Source organism: Panthera pardus, unplaced genomic scaffold (assembly GCF_024362965.1).
Source record: "Panthera pardus isolate Hobbes unplaced genomic scaffold, ASM2436296v1 HiC_scaffold_16, whole genome shotgun sequence".
NCBI classification, from domain to species: Eukaryota; Metazoa; Chordata; class Mammalia; order Carnivora; family Felidae; genus Panthera; species Panthera pardus.
Window position 1 is genome coordinate 149,127,014 of NW_026526721.1, and position 17,117 is coordinate 149,144,130.

The window sequence follows — 17,117 nt, forward strand, 5'->3', positions numbered from 1 at the left end:
AGAAATGCAGTCAAGAATTGCAGGGTGAGTTAAAATGTATAACTGCACAGGAAGGAATCATTGACTTCATTTCTCATTGGCTGTCAGGGAGCAGGTGCTCTGGGGCTAGACAAAGAAGAGAACAGAAGGCAGAGGAACCCCTTCTCAGTCCCTCCCCCATTGCGTTTGGGATCTGAGCTTACACGGAGTGAGGGAGACTCTCTTTCTCTGATATAGTCTACAAAAGTATTTTGTTTTTATGTCAGCTAGACCCTTGCTTTTAGGTAGGACCCATGAACCTACAGTAGCAGCATCACCTGGAAACTTGTTAGAAATGCAGATCTTGGACCCCACCCTACACCTGCTGAATCAGAATTCACCTTTAACAAGATGCTCTGGTGATGAGCATTCCACATTGAAGTTTGAGAAGCCCTGGTCTAGAGAAATCTCTTTGATAATCAGATGCAGAGACTATTCTAGACAGGGTTTGGCATTGACTCCGCTTTGAGTCACGGCACTGCCCATCATTAGCTCTATAACCTTGAACATCTTTTTTTTTGTTTGTTCTGGAAACTGACATAGGCAGTAGGATGCCTTAGTGAGCAAAAAATCGCCCTTCTGTTCAAGGAACTTATAATCAGGCAGTAAATGGATCATTGGAAGTCATCGTGATGAGTTTCATGATAAGAGGAAAAGTCAAATGTTATGAGAACATAGATAAAAGGTATATAACCCAGTCTTAAAGGCAGAGATGGCTTCCCAGAAGTGATATTTAGACTGGTGAGCTTCAGTTAAGGAGCACGGTAGGGCGTGGCAAGGGGAAGTGATGCACATTTACCAAAGTGATGGGAACAGAAGCCACACTGATGGAGCTAAGGAACAAATGGGAGGTGAGGAAGCAGAAAGCGTTCATAGTCAAGCCTTTTTAAATGTTTCTCCTGAGGATTAGCTGGAGAGCACATGGGTTGCGGGAGGGTTTTTTCACAGGAAAGAAATTTGATTATGTACAAATACTGATGGAAATGGACCAGTGGAATGGAGAAGGGGTAAATGAAGGAGGAGACCCCAGAGACTGGAAGGGAAGAGACCCAGAACCCAGGGGTTGGGACCAGTCGCAGGCAGGAGAGGGGTTCCTTCCTTTTGACTAGAAGGAGAGAGAAGACAGAAGCAGATGTAGGCATGTTTGTAGTGTCAGTAACAGGAAGTCAAAGGAATCCCTCTCAGATGCATTCCATCTTCTGTAGGGAGAAGCAAGTAAGAATACTTGCCAAGAGGGAAGAAGTCTGAGGAGAGTAGAAAGAGATTGAAACAGGGGCTGTAAAAAAAAAAAAAAAAAGAGGAAAGGGATGTTTCAGGGCACGCAGAGGTCTCTCTGGGCCCCTCTGATGACGGAGAACTTGCTGTGGCACCGGTTTGCACGGTAGGGGTGGTTTTCTTTAAAAGTGCTCTTCAGCATTAAGTATAGGCTGAGACACGGAGGCTGATATAAAGCTGGGGTTTTTTTTCCCCCAGGTGTGTGATGAAAAGACAATGACACAGGAGCTGACAATTCTGACAAGAATGTGACAGACCATGGTATGACAGAAATCAGTCATTCTCTTCCCTCCCACATCCCCTCTGGTGGGCACATTGGTTGTTATGGGTCCACGTGGGCCCCCAATTCATATAGGCTGAAGCCCTAACCCTCAGTATGACTCAGAATGTGACTGTATTTGGAGACAGGGCCTTTAAAGAGGGAACTAAGTTCAAATGGGGTCGTTAGGGTGGGCCCTAATTTAACATGGCAGATGTCCCGTGAGATTAGGACACAGACAACAACACAGACAGAGGGTTGACCGTGTTAGGACAAAGCAAGAAGGTGGCCATCTGCAAACCAAGGAAAGAGGCCTCAGAAGAAACTCCAACTGTCAACACTTAGATCTCAGATCTCCAGCTTCCAGAACCGCAAGAAAATCGATTTCTGTTTAAGCCACCTGGCCCTAGCAGACTAAAACATGGCAAGTATGTATTGTTTTATGCACTGGCTCATGCGGTCTTACCTCCCCCATTGGGCTGTCGGTGGGAGGCAAGGGTGGGCACCTGACCCCACTGACCCCTGACTACAGGCCAACCATCAAGCCGTGGTGTGCGAGTTGAGTCATCAGAACCTCTACTTTGGGAATTTGAACCAAAACACGTGGATATGTGGATGTCGTTTGTGTTTGAATGCCGGGGATCCCAATAGACCTGGGGCTAGAGTAGCCCTTGGGGGCCATGAACAAGTTAAGGGGATGGTAAAAGAAGTTGATCTGCAGACTGAGAAGCAAATAGGTAGGTAGAAAGAAGCCGCAGTGAGAAAATAGTACCTAAGATACGGAGAGAGCTGGAGTGGCCCTGACTCCTGAGATTTCAATCCCCACAGGCCTGGATTAGTTTCCAATCTTTGAACTCAATAAGACCTCTCTATAACTTTATAATAACTTTCCCTGGAGTGAGCACCCCCCTCCTTAGTTGGATGGGGAGGGACCCGAGGGAAAAGATGATTTACAGCAAGAAAGTGGAGAAATCAGGGACCTGAAGTTCCTAACTAGGTTGAGGAACAAGAGGGGTGGGGTGACTGGGTAACACGTTCCTTCTGTCAAACCTGCCAGTTCTGAACATCTGTGCGTGTCAATGGGCCATCGGCCCGTTATCAAACCAGTGTGCTATTCCTCACAAAGGTCTTGGTTACAGGACAAATGTCGTATTTCAAAAGAGGCAAACTGGAGAGATATTTTGGAATTAAGAGTACTCTGGTCTTGAAATCAGGCCAAGTAGACCACTGTCCCTCCTTCCTTTGTATACACAGCATTCACCTTGTCTGCACTTCCTGCCAATAATCCGGCTTCTAGGGAGTCTCTCTGGGTCCTCACGGTAACCACAGAGAGACCTCCGTCCTGCGTATGTGCTGCTTACGTGGAAAGGGGTGCAGCGTCAGGAGGGGCATCCCTGCAGTATGGTCCATGTCAAGTGCAAGGGTACGGTGGTTGGTTGAACCCTGTAGTCCAGGCCTCGGGGTGGTATGCCATTCCCAGCCCCTTGACCTTGCTGCCTGTGCTGTGTCCTCTCATGACATTAACCCCTTGCGCGTTACGCTTTCTGGTTCATTGAATACAACCTTGCTGTGTCACCAGATCGCAAGCTGCTTGAGGACAAGACACCTCTCACCGTCCTCGTGGCCCCTTTGGTGTGATCATAGGGCTTCGTTTGGAGTGTGTGCTCCACAAATATTCGTTGGCATAAAGTGGAATGCCCCGTCCCCCACAGCCGGCCAGGGAATACGGTTGTCTGACTCCTTACTGGGGACACAACCGTTGTCACGATGTCATTCTCTGCTCTCTGACTTGTTCCCTCGCCTCTGTTCCATGCATTCCTCTGGGATTTGGAAGAGCTAGAGGCACCCACCATTTGTGTGTCTGCTCTGAAACACGAAGGTACTTTGTAGTTATGAGGCAGTAACTTTGCCGTTGTTTTTATCGGAAATGGTGACAAGAAGGCAGTGATTGACTCTCAACTGCCGCCCCGGGATTTCATGATCGATGGCGTGGCCGCTTTTCCTGTCACCATCAAACGTCGCTTGGCCTTTCGCTGTGGGAATTATGGGAGTCGGAAGGTGAAGAGGGGCACATCTGAGGCTACCTGGATTTATCAGTCTGGTTGTCCGGCAGGAAAAGGGTCAGGCTTCATGATCAGTGACAGACTATTTCCCCCACGGCCCCTGCCATGTTCAGGTGGCTTCTCAATGTCGATATGGGATCCAGGCAGGTGCAGCAAGCCACAAATAGGATGTTGGCTGATTGGTAACGTTGAACTTCCACTTGGGAAAAAGATTAGCTATAGAGAATGCAATTACCTTTGGATCCCCCCGTTATGCAAATTTGTACAAAATCCCATGGGACTGGGCTGGTTTGTCTTCCTGTGAAAGAAAGGTTTGTCAGCAAAACAAACGGATGAAACAAAATTGCAGGTAGAGTGTTCAGACATCTTAGGAAATCATTTCCCAAGCCCTTTAGCAAAGACTATATGTAAATCAATAATCAGCTGGAATATTTACTTATTAAAGCCGTTGGCTTTCAGCTTTCTTTTTATTTAGTTACTTTTTTAGACAGGGAAGTTTTTTTTAAGTCTTAGACAAAGCAGAAGAAAGGGGAGTTCTCTGAGGCGAAAGTGGGCTGTGGGACCGTGCACGCTCAAATGTCCTTTTCTATCTTATCCCTCTTTCAGGGCCGGCACTGGCCCCTCAAGCACCTCTGCAGAGACCCGGGATACCAGGGAGGCCCATTTACAAGCCAGCAATTCAAAAGGTGAGACCTACATTTGGAGCTGTTTGATAAGCAGTTAAGAGTTACCGTGCATACTTTCCAGAAACGAGATTGCTTCTGAACACAGCATTCTCTAACTCTGGCTTTTCTTTCACCAGAGACTTGTTCTCATTCAAACAGCCTTTGCAATTAGCCCGGACAATCCTTTGGAGTTCTTCAAACAAAACAAGGGCGGAGGAAGGGAGGGAGACAGAATAATTAGCGGGCATGCAGGTGATCCCGGGTCCTTGGAAGAGCGGCAAAGTGAAGGATGGGGTTGCCTGGGTCCGTGTCGGTGACAGGAAAGAAGGCAGCGAGGGAACGGGGCACGGCGTTAAGAGATTTCAAATGGTTGTTCCCAGGAGCCAATGCAAATACTTTTCCAACGGCAGTGTCCCGCATGCGTGTGGCATATACCTCCCGGAGGCTGTTCCACATTATGTGGTCCCAGGGCCAGTGATCGAAGTCCAGTATCGGCCCCCTAAGCCAGAGTGCCAGGCAGCATAGACCAGGGCCCTTGGTCTGGTTGCTGGCTGACAAATCAGAAAGGCCACTGTGAGGGGCAACCTGACCAGCACTCCCAAGCATCTGTCTGTGGCCGAAGTCCCCAGATCCTCTGAAGACTGCTCACCCTCTCCTCCTCACGGCACCATGTGGCTGCCATATTTTCCACAGATATATCCTGGAAGGTGGCTGGGGGGACTCCCAAGCAGACCGTGCATTGTCAGCGCAGAGCGTGATGCAGGGCTCAAACTCACAAAGAGTGAGATCATGATCTGAGCCAAGGTTGGCCACTTAAGTGGCTGAGCCACCCAGGTGCCCCCATATTCTGGAAATTTTTCTTGTCCACCAAAGCAGAGAGAATAGCATACTGAAATCCTAGGGATGCATTACCTAGGCATCAACATTCAGCAACATTTTGCTCATCTTGTTTCATCTACATATCTATATCTGTTTTTGTTTTTTGTTTTTTTTTGCTAAGGTGTTTCAAAGTAAATCTCAGCTACACACACACACACACACACACACACACACATACAAATAAGAACTTTTGTTTTTTAACATATCCATAGTGTATTATCACCAGCCCGGATTATCTAATAACCTTTGTTCACATTTTCCAGAATATCTCAAAAAAACTTTCACAACTGGTTGGATAACAGGGTCCAAACTGGGTCCACACATTGTTGTTTTCCATACATTTCCTAAGTTTCCATTAATCTGTAACAGTTTCTCCTGTCCCGTGTTTTCAAAGTCATTTCCATGTTGAAGGAATCAAGTCCTTTGTCCTATAGAATTTCCCATCTCCTGGACTTGGCTTCCTTCCTTCTCATAATGTTGTTTAGCGTATTCCTCTATCTCCCGAACTTCCTGTGCACGGTGGTTACCTCCAGATCCTTGATTAAAGCCCGGGTTCATTCTTTCTGGCAAGAATACTTCTTAGGGAATATTGTGTGCTTCCAATTGTATCATATAAAGAGACGCATCATGCTTATGGCAACTTCCTAGCGCACATCCTCATTAAATACAGGGTGTCATTTCTCTTAAACTTAGTATACTTTTCTTGAATCTCAATTGGACAGCATTTGTAACTTCTTACCGTTGACTTTAGGTATTAGCCCAGAGTCACGAGGAACCCTGGAACACACCCAGCAGATGAACCCCTTGGAGATCAGCAGGTATATCCACAGTGTATTATCCCTAGAAATAATAATAGGGAAACTACTTCTGAAGTTTCACTGGTGGTCCACACTTATCATTATACCCGGCTGGTGATTTTTAACCTCTCGAACCATGGTGAAGTTCTGCTTGGCATGGAACAGTGCCTGGCATCGAACCAGGTGCTTGTGTTACACACTCATCCTCGGAGCCCCAGGGGGTCAGGCACGTTCTTAATAACAAAGCAACCACATCCACAGATGTGAGCTATGGGTTTTCAATAAGCAATGTGTAAGTTTGCACGCATCAGTTAACAAAAATTCCCGGCGTCATCTAAACAAGCTTGCATAAATTAGCAACAGCTACGCTCTGCGGTGATATTTTATTATCGTCCTGGAGCTCACAACTAGGGTTTTAGGAACCGGAGCTAAAAATGTCCTTCATGCTGCAAAGCCTTCTGGTGGTGTCTCCAGAAATTCAGGCAGATACTCGAGGGCTGTGGTGTCTCAAAACGTAATTGCTTCTGCAACCACAGAGAACAAGGCAAACGTGAGATTAACCCAGGCTCTGCCTGTATTCTTTCTTTCCTACCTTGGAACCAAGGAGGCAATTTTCATTTGTTAGGGAAAGTTACCCCACCGCTCAAATTAAATGACGCAGTTTTCACGATCAGGGGCTTCGAATCCACCTATCGCCTCAAGGAGCCTACTGTGCAGATCTGTCTTATGGAGACATGATCCATTTACAGGGGAGAGGGGTCCCTCTTCCGAGCGAACTTTTGAGTTTTCATGAAGATTTCCTTGAGAATCTGGAGCCATTCCAGGGAATGGGTCCGTCGGGCACTGGAAGGAAGTATGTGCCAATCACACCCAAGTTAGATTATCCTTGCAGAAGAGACCAGTGGTGTTTATTGGACTCGTAGAGCCGAACCCAATCTGGACCCTGAACTTTGCTTTGGTTGAGCCCCTTCTCAGGTCTGCACTGGGAGGCCGACTCCAGAGCAAACTTCTGGAGGAGAGCCACACTATCATAACCAGTTGATTAATCCCCAAGCGGGTTTTCAGAGCCCTCCTCCAGGTCCGGGGGCAAGTTATCTCTGTGTCTCTGTTTTTGCACTATCACAGGGGAAACAGCAGCCTAGTTCAGAGGAAAAAGATGATTGGAAAAGCAAAGTGAGAGTGTTTACCGACACGTCACTCACAATTCCGTGAGCCTCGGGGCTCCCGTCCACCCCAGAGAAAAGTTTTATTTACCTTTCCAGGATAGGAAAACATGCACCCCAGTGACTTCGTCAGCTCCCCCCCCCCCTTCCAGACTGCATCCAACTGCACTGGCGGGAAATTGCTGGGGAAGGCGGCAATGCACCCTGAACAAACGTCTTTGTGAGAGAGGCAGGCCGTCCTGGCCGGGGGCTAACGGGCCTGCTCAGTGGAATTTTTCTCCCTTTTTAACCAGACTGAGGCCTTGCTCCTTTCTGGCAGGCAGACGGGCCTACTCTTCCAAGTACGGAGGAAAGTTCTGTTTTGACAAGCACACACATTCTTTTTCAGAAAGCCACAGAGGCAAACGCCTTTGTTGCAGACAGACCAACTCCCTTCCAGTCCAGGAGGTGAAACCCTTTCATGAGCCACATAATGGGAGCCGCAGTGGCGCTGGCCGGTTCAGTCCCCGAAAAGTACATAACTTCTATTATGTGGCTTCCACATACGGAATGTACTTCCCCTCTCAAATCCAAACGCTGGCAGGGCTGTTTGTCCGGCACCGGGACTGGCACGGAGCAGAGGTTGGCAGGAGTCATGAGGCATTTTTCTGTGGGCTTTGGTTTCCTGGCCAGTTGAACCCAGTCCAATTATTGTCCCCAAGGTTCTGCCAGATAAAACAAGGAGAGAGCTTTTCTAGATGCCTGGTGACTCAGAGATGGGGGAGGGGAAGGCACAAGCTGAATGGGGGGTGGGGCGTCCAAGTTCTAGCAAAGGCCGTGGCCTGCAGACCCCTCCCCAAGCCAGGGCTCTGACTCTGCCCTATGGAATGTGCAGTGGCCTCCAGAGACCTTGCCCCTCAGGCAAATGCCTGGCACTCAGGCCTCTCTCACCCTGGCACGGGGCCCCCTTCTTAGCACCCTTTGCGACAGAAGGTCAAATTTCCTGGAACACGGGGTGAGCATTTTGGGGGGACCAATCCCCTTGGTGATAGTTAGTACTCTGAGCGAGCTGCCCATACCCAGAAGTGGTCTAGAAAGTTGCTACCTTGAGGTAGTACCAAGACTGCTGGGAGACCCCGTCCACTTCCAAAGTACCTCCCTGAACTGCCCGCCCTGTGCTTGAACTGCCTACAGCGGGAGCTGCTAATTGGGACTCACTAAAGCATCTCGTCCAGGAAGTTCTATTTAAACAGCACATATTAAACAATAAACTAAAATGCACCTATTAAACTAATCGCGCCCTAGTTAAAACTGGATAAATACACGGAGGCAAATCATAACATATATACAGGCTCAACTCCCCCTGCAAGTCTGGTGGCTCCTTCCCACCCCTCCTTCCTAAGAAATGGCTGCATCTCTTTCAGAGAGGAGGCTAAGGGTAAGTGCCAGCTGGACCCTTCTTCTCATACTCTCCTGGTTCCGTGTTCTCCTCGCTTCCTTCAATAGTCCGTGAAGACCTTCCTCCCCCATTGGTCCAAACAAACCCACATCGGATCGACCATTTTCTAGTGTCTGAGCTGACGTGCTAAATGCAGAAGCTTTTCAACGTCCAGTATTCAAAGTATGGAGACTTTCTGTCTTGCTTACAATTCAGCGATTCTATTTCTGCTGCCCTGTTATTTTGGTACCTATGTGTGATTGCATGGAACAGGAGCTCGTTTCTCCTGAAATATAAAGACTCTGTGGTACTGCTTCTTGCAAAAGTGTCTTTGAAGGCCTCCTACCAAGTGCCGGTGCTCAGCCCTGCAGAGGTGGGGCAGGGCGAGAGGGTGGGACCTCCTTGATGATGGGCAGGCTAGGGGACATCCTCCGGGCTGTTGGTTGCCAAAAGGATTCTGACAACTCGAAGCCCTTTCCCCTGTGGTCACTTTAGGTCTCCCGCTATCGAATGCCCCTCTGGTTCTGGCAACTGTCCTCTGACCACAAAGTAGGGCTTTGCCAATGCCTGATGTTTAATTATTTCCATTTAATTAAGTCTAGGTCACTTGTACTGTCTTGTTTTCTCCCAGTTCTTTCAAACCCAGCGTTTTGGATCAATGCAGGGAGAAAAATCCAGGCTTCAAAGCTACTCCTACCTCCAGATAAGTGTGTAAAAACAAACAAACAAATATGGGGCGCCTGGGCGACTCAGTTGGTTGAGCGTCCAACTTCGGCTCAGGTCACAATCTCACAGTTTGTGGGTTTGAGCCCCGCATCGGGCTCTGTACTGACAGTTCAGAGCTGGCTTCAGATCCTGTCTCCCTCTCTCTGCCCCTCCGCTGCTCAGACTCTGTCTCTCTTGTCTGTCTCTCTCTCTCTCAAAAATAAATCAACATTAAAAAAATTTAAAGTATGTCATTTAAAAAACAAGCAAATAAAACAAAAGCACTATATGTTGGAAAGCTTTAGGTTTCCCATTAATTTCCACTTTTATTTTTTTAAATGAAGAAAGGATAGAGAAGGGAGAACCATGAAGGGCCACAGAGGAAAGGGACAAGAAGGAAAGCAGTAGCAGGGCAAGCCAGAGCCTCTGGAGTTCATGGGCTGGCAGGAGCGGAGTTGGGTGTCTTCGGCATCCACCAGAGCACAGCCAAGCCTTCTGAGCCTTGGTGGACCATACTGGCAGCTCCAGGCCGGTGTGACCCCGAAGCCAGGCCAAAGACACCCTCGGGGAGTAACCAAGTTCAGGGTGGAGCTTCTTAGCATGGTCACAAGGAGGAGGAGCAGAGGCCAAAATGGCAGCTAAGGACAAGGGCTAGCAGCCTAGAAGCTGGCGTAGAAATAAGACAACAAGAATCCCAGCAATGGACATTGTGGGCAGTTTCTGGGAAGCTTCTCTCTATCAGCTGTTAGCTAGAGTCTGGATGGCAAGATGTTGGGCCAGACAGTTGGGTTAGAGGAGGGGAAAAACCAACCGTAATGTCTTAGAGCTGTATACACAGAGGGTTTCAGGTAATGCTTTCTGAGTGAATTAGCCTTTGAAGACTAATATTTTTAGCTCTTTGCAGCTTTAGAGGACATGTGTCACTGTCTCCTGCAGCCCTAACGTGACTACCTGACCCAGACCCATCCCTGAGCCACATAAAGACAGTGGCTGTAAATGTGACGGGAAATTGCCCACTGGCCCACATACTACATCTGGGGCACCCAAGGTGGGGGCCGAAGGATGATTCCCTTAACTGGGCTCTGTCTTGCTCTTCCTCTGCCTTGTTTCCAGATCTCACTTATTCGGTAAATGATTATTAAACCATTACTGTATGCCTTGCACCATGCTAGGCATGGGGCATACAGTGGTGAACAAGACAGAATTGATCTCTATCCTCATAGACCTTAGAGTCTGGTGGAGATTTCAGACAGGAAGGAGGCAAAGAAGCATAATATATATACAAAATACATACATGCGTTCATGAAAGACTATGACAACACTGCTCTGTTTTTCCTTTACAATCACTTGGTTACATTCATCTGAGGCTGTGTATGGTTGAATCCATGGATTCGAATTCAAAGATCTGGAGACACCCTCACTATCAGGAACTGATCACAAGGTGACACATCCCCAGACTGGTTCCACTCCGATCTTGCCTTCATCTCCCTGTACAGCATTATTCAGGTGGCCTTTCTGTAAACAAACAAACAAATAAATAAAAGGGCATTTCAGGAATGTGTGCCCAGATCCTATAGTTTCCCACCTCTCCAAGCTTAACTCATTCCTTAGTTCAAGTGGCTTTTTCCTATGGTTCTTAATTCCTTACTTTTGTATCACTTATCTGTGGTCACAATAATGCTTCATAACAGACGGTCTCAAAGTCCAAAATAATAAACATCTACTTAGTTTATGGGTCTGTGTGCTGGCGGTTTAGGCTGAACTGGCCAAGCAGTTCTGGTCTCAGAACTCACTCACGTATCTGGTAATCGTCTGACTCTTGGCCATCTTGGCTGGGATGGCTGATGATTCAACTCTGCTCCCACGTTTGTGTCCCATCCTCCAGCAGACCAGCTGGGGCACGTCGTCTCGGTGGTGACAGAAGACAAGAACAGAAATGCACATGGAAACATGTAAGTGCTCTTTCAAGCATCTGCTTGTGTCTCGCCCACTAATATCCCATTGGATAAAGCAAGTCACATGGCTGGATGCACAGACAGTAGGAGGTCATCAGAGGTCATGGCTACAAGAAGGGGCGGGGAACTAGGATCGTGGATGTGATCACTCTACCATACCAACTATCTTTTTTTTTTTTTTTGCTTTTTGGATGAATGAAGAGAGCTCATCTGATTAGGAAGTTTGCTTGATTTAATACTGGGACATCACTGGCAATTTTTGTGTTCATATTTTTAAAATTTACCAACAGTAAAATTTACCTTTTTTGGTGTATATAATCCTATGATTTTTTTTAACACCGGCAAGGACTCGTATAATGACAAATAAGACACAGAGCAGTTCCTCCCAGAATTCGTCGGGTCACTGATATTTTGAGACCTCACGTCTGGATGCAGCTTCCTCCAAAAACTGGTATGTTTGAATGAAAAAAAGTTAAAGCTTTAGCAACACCTCTGGGCTATTTTGTAGCCCAAACTTGAGGTGTCACTAAGATAAATGAGTCAAAAGAGTTAGACATCAGATGGAATGCCTTGTGAAGACTTTGGTATTAAGAAATTCTAAAAGTTTCAAGCCGGAAGGATCTGAACTTGAAGAGATCACTACATTAAACAATAACCTAAACCCCGGAGGGGTTTGAGTGCATTTTCAAAATGAGGGAGGGATGGAGAGAGAAAGAAGAAGAGAGGGAGAGAGAGAGAGAGAGAGAGACAGGGAAAGAGAGAGAGAGAGAACAAGAACCTATGCCTCTCGCTCAGTCCGGTGTTGCTCAAAGCTTCTCCCATTTGCCCTTCACCTCTGCTACAATGTTCGTCTCCGCCCTTTGACTTTATTTTCCTACTATCTGGCCCAGTGAGAATAGACTGGCCTATCAGTTCTCTGTTGTCTTAATTCCTCTTGTGGAAGCTGAAGGCATTGTTTTCTTCCAAGAAAGCCCATTTGGTGCTAACTGATTTGAGGTGCCTCCCCTAGGTTTGCAGAGGGAGCAAGGTTTTAGTTCCTGGAAAATGTAATACACAATTTGATCTTTGCTACCCTCTTGGACTCCTGCCAAGTTCCCTTTCCCTGTCTCAGAGCTCTCCCAGCTGCTAGGGAATTTGATCTGGATTTGTCTTATCAGTCCTAGGGCAACAAGCAGGTGATGAATGAGAGGGACTGGGGAGGCAGCTGTCTCTTCTTCGAGGCCACTGGCATTTTTGAAAGGGACTATGTGTGTGGCAGTTGCTGGAAATGGAGGTAAACCTCACTCCCATGCTCCTTGGCCCAAGGTCTAGAGTATTCTTCTGTCTCTTCTCCAACTCCAACTAACTTAGAGGTGGCCCTTTCTTCTTGAGGGTTCTTGGCCTTCATGGGGCTTTGCAGTGGCCTGGTCCAGAACAGAATTTCCCGGGTATGATTTTGATCGATCTTTAAAACATCGCTCACACTTACAAATCATGCTCAGCGCCTCGAACTGAGTGTGCAAATGTGCAACAGGTGGATGTGAGATTAAAGATGTGAGATTAAAGAATCAAGGAGAAGCTGTTGAGTCATGGCATCTGATCCACTTAGACCTGCTACGCTCTCTTCAAGAACCTGCGATGTCCTTTGAGAGGGCCTGCTTGTGAGTTGCACGTCTTCTGCTCGGCTGCAGGGAGGAAAGCCCTCCATTTCTGCCGGAGTAAAAACGTGAGCGGGGAAGATGGAACCTAGACTCACGGACATCCGGACCCAGCTGGACAAAAGCCTGTATGATGAAGCCACTGGGCTGATTCTGTAGGACGCTGTTTGCCTCCATGTCCTGAATAGAAGCGTACCCAGCCTGCCTAGCTGACACTTCAGCATTCCTGTGCCTCGGGGGTCTGATGCCACAAAACAAGTCAACCGTCATTTAGGGGAGTCATTTCAAGGTTTCCCATGTCTGCTCTCCGGCTCGCTTTCCCTCTGCTCCTGTCACCAGGATGTCAGCACCCAGATTAGCGCGAGGCCCCAACCCAAGCAAGCATCAACTGGATTGTCAGCCCAGTGAATGACCCACCCTGGGGACCTGCTGTTCTAGCCTTGCCTCAGCTGTCACCTTCCTGTGGCCTTTCGCTTTCCCTCGGCATGAAGAACTGCCAAAAACAGCAGTCGGCTTCTCCCTGAGGAAGAAGAAGCTACGTGCAAGGTCAGGTAAACACGGGGCCTAAGAAAGTCTCCCCTCCCCCACCCCACGTATACTGTGTCTTATCCTCACTCCAAGCTAAGGACCTCTATCTAAATCCAGCCACAGCACCGGTCCCGAATGGCAGGAAAGTGTTCAACCCAGAAGCCACATCCTCTGCAGTGCCACAGCCAACACCAGTGAGGGACGTGAAGTTAAATCGAAATGGAATTTGAATGACAAAGTGACATGATGTCCATCTCCCTAATGATGGGACGAGTTGGCCTTCCGTCACTGGCAAGGCAAAACTGCCAGGCCCAGATCTGTATTTAAAAGCTATTTTGCATGGCTTTAAGTCACCAGCTCAGCTCAATATCTAAAACAAAGAGAATGCATTATGGAACAGGACGAAGGGAGCTTGTTAATTTTCCCACTGATGCACTGTGAAATGAAAGCTTTATTCTAAGAATGGTATATCCTCAGGGCTCTCTCTGGAGAGACGCTGACAAATCCAAGTGTCCTTACTGTTTCCTTTACCCCCTGCTTCACGGCTTTTTTATACACATTTACCAAATATGTATATTTCATGGTATGTCAGTATCTGTAGGACTCCGTGAGTTCAAGTCTGTGATTCTTTTTAGGGCTTCTTTGACAGTAGAGTGCTCAGGTGATGTTATTGATGAACACACACACACACACACACACACACACACACACACACTTGATTGTGTACAGCCCGTCTGTGCATATCATAGAAGTGTCCATGCAGCCTGCGAGCTATTGTCCGTGCTAGTGAGCCGTACAGCCCATCTCCAATTGGAACCCAATGAAATAATCATGATAATTTTGCCTTCGTGTATCACCTTTCATCAGGGAGGATGAAAGGGCTTCACAAACTCTGGGTTCCTCTTTGATCCAGGCTACTATCTGGTGTACCAATCTCCACTGTGCGTTCTGCCCTCGCCCCGCAGATGGGCCTCCCGTTGACAGTAATTGAACTTCCATATGCGGAGCTCCGGCCTGGCCCGAGAGCCTCCTGTCAGCTGCCAGGAGGGGGAGGGCTGCTTCCAGAAGGGCTGTGCTTGCTGGTCCACGTTCGCGACAGGGCAGGAACTATAAACACGGGAAAAGGGGAAAGGAATTCTTAAGCCGCAATTTTAGTTTTGAGAGAGAGGTGTTTAATGGCAGGTGGAAGAACCTTCTGGGCAGTGATAAAACAAATATTCAGAAAGTAGGTGTTGCCTACGGCTCTGTTCTTAGTTTCTCATCCACACCCAGGACTTCAGCTATTAGCTCTATGGGAAGGACTCCAACATATATATCCCAGGCTCAGACTCTCCCTTGGGTCTGGCCAGGCATCTCCAGCTGTCTCCCGGGCATTTCCATCCACATATTTTACTAGAACATCAAACTCGACTTCTACCGAATATACGTGATTCTTCCCCCTTCACTCTCAAAGAGCTCCCTTCCCTGACTTTCCTATGTGCGGTCGCAGGAGTTACAGCCACGAGTGACTTAGTCAAGATCTGTGTTCTCGTGGAGCTGGCATTTGCAAAGGGGGGGAGAATGTAAAAAGCAGGTGACAAAAGAAGAGAAACACCAGGCGATGGGGGGTCAGGGTGGAGTGGGTTAGAGGTGTAGACCTCATTGGACGGAGTGACCAACACTGGCTTCTCTAGGCAGATGATGTGGGAGAAAGCGCCCCGGGTGGGGGCCAGAGGAAGCAGGAGAGCCCGAGGCAGCAGTGAGATCTGCCTGCCTGTGGAACCGAGGAGATGCCACGGTGCCAGAACACGAAAGAGGGCGAACAGGAGGCGGGGAGCCCAGAGAGGTGCGCAGGGACCAGGTGAGGCGAGGTTCGCACATAGGGCTCAGAGTCCGGATTTTCATCCAGTGTCACTCAAAGCCAGGCGACGGTTTTTAGCAGGGGCTGTGGGAGCTGATGCCCGTTACTGGCAACTCTCCACTGTGGCGATGAGTCACTTTGCTCTCTCTATGAACCCCTCTCGCTTTCCACGCAGGCAGCGTCTAGCACAGAGCGAGGGCAAGGTTTTGGTCCTCCTCCAACTCCCTGCATCTCCCCTCCAGGGTCCTGGACAGAGTCTTCTGTGTTCAAGAGCACTGGCAGCCAAAGGGAAAACAAAGCATCCCTTTTGTGATCACTGGGAAAGCACCAGATACCCCTAAGGCCGTGAACATAGCTTAGGCTTGCCGACCAAAGCCTAGCTTCCTCATATCCTGAGAATTTAAATCTGGGAGCCCACCTGCTCAGGCGTGCCTGCTGGGGGAGGGGCTGAGAGTTGGGTGGTCAAATGGGGACCGGTGGGTGCCCCGATCCTTCAGCTGCTATGAGTGTCGGCTGTGAAGGGGTCACAGCTGCTTCTCCAGAGAATCGCCCTGGGGAGGCTTATACCTCCTTCCCCCCACCCCCCACCCCATCCAGGGGCAGCAGGCAGCCCATGACTGACTGGAATGGGGGCACGAAAGGCCAGCCCGGCCCAGGGGGTCAGTCCAAGCCCCAGCAGTCTCCAGCTGAGACCCCATCCTTGCTCTGTCTCTTGCTCCCTCTGGCTCCCCTCCCTCCCTCCCTTCCCCTGGGAGCATTCTGTCAGTAAGCCACAGGCAGTTGGCCACCTTCTCAGGCTCTGCCTGTGGGGCAGGGAACGTAAGACAAAGCGAGATGTGGCCAGACCTTACAAGGAGGCCTGACTCAAGCCCGCTGTGAAAGCTTTCACCCACCTTTCTCTTCTCAGCCCATTCAGGTATTCGACAAATACGTTGAAGCACGCTTCATTCACTGAGGCACACAAGGAACCGGATGGGTGCGGCCCGTGCCCTCGGAGCTTGTTAACCAGGGGGAAAGGCGCATGTTAGACTGCTACACGCATCCGTTTGGGCGCGTGGTGGCTGGGCGGTCTTCCACACTGTAGTGGGATTGTTTGCCTCCAAAGCCGTATTTCCCAGACGGTGCAGGAGTGCAAGTGAGTCTAGGAAGAAGCATGGCCACCAGAACCTTCTGCTTGGGAGCTGCCCAGATGGCATTACCAGTCTCACCATCTCCCTTGAGCTGGCTGCCGCCGGTGAGCCCATGTAGTTAAAGGGGCAGGAACCCTGCAGGAGACCCCTTGGTGTGGCTCACACTTCCTTCTCCTAATTATTTTACTTTTTTTTTTTTTTTGGAGGGAGGGAGTCGGGGAGGGGCAGAGGGAGAAAAAGAGAGAGAGAGAGAGAGAGAGAGAGAGAGAGTCTGAAGCAGGCTCCCTGCCCAGTGCAGAGCCCTATGCAGGGCTCATTCTCACGACTGTGAGATCACGACCCGAGCTGAAATCAAGAGTCCAACATTGAACCAACCGAGCCACCCAGGTCCCCTTTATATATATTTTTTAACTTGGTTTTTTCAGCCTCTTGGGAGAGGCTCAGCTTGTGGGGGAATATGGCTGCCTCCTAGAAGAGTCTGGCCATGACTTCAACACCAGTCCCACAAAATCCAACACGGCTTAAGACCCCCCATGCTATCGTGGGCTGAGAGCCACCCTGCAGCTCTTGTGACCGAAGGTGAACATCTCAGTCATCCCTGGGCTTACACAGAGGCTGGGTCCTGTCAGAGAATTCTTTTCACCCGGAGTCCCCAGCCACATTGCTGGGAGGAGACTTTCCTGGGTCTATGGGCTCTCCTAGAGCTCCAGCTAACACTAATCATCCTCTGTGCCTCAGTTTCCCACCTGGAGAAGGAAGAGGAGGCTGGCAGACTGAGGCTTGTTC

The 17,117-nt window shown here is 48.9% G+C and overlaps 1 long non-coding RNA gene across 1 annotated transcript in view; it reads left to right on the forward strand.

Moving 5' to 3' along the window:
- Positions 1 to 17,117, forward strand: part of LOC109248801 (uncharacterized) — a 78,348-nt gene that overhangs the window by 58,029 nt on the left and 3,202 nt on the right. The window contains exon 3 of the long non-coding RNA XR_002072264.2: positions 4,222 to 4,301. This is a non-coding gene — a long non-coding RNA (uncharacterized LOC109248801). The remainder of the gene's footprint in view (positions 1 to 4,221; positions 4,302 to 17,117) is intronic.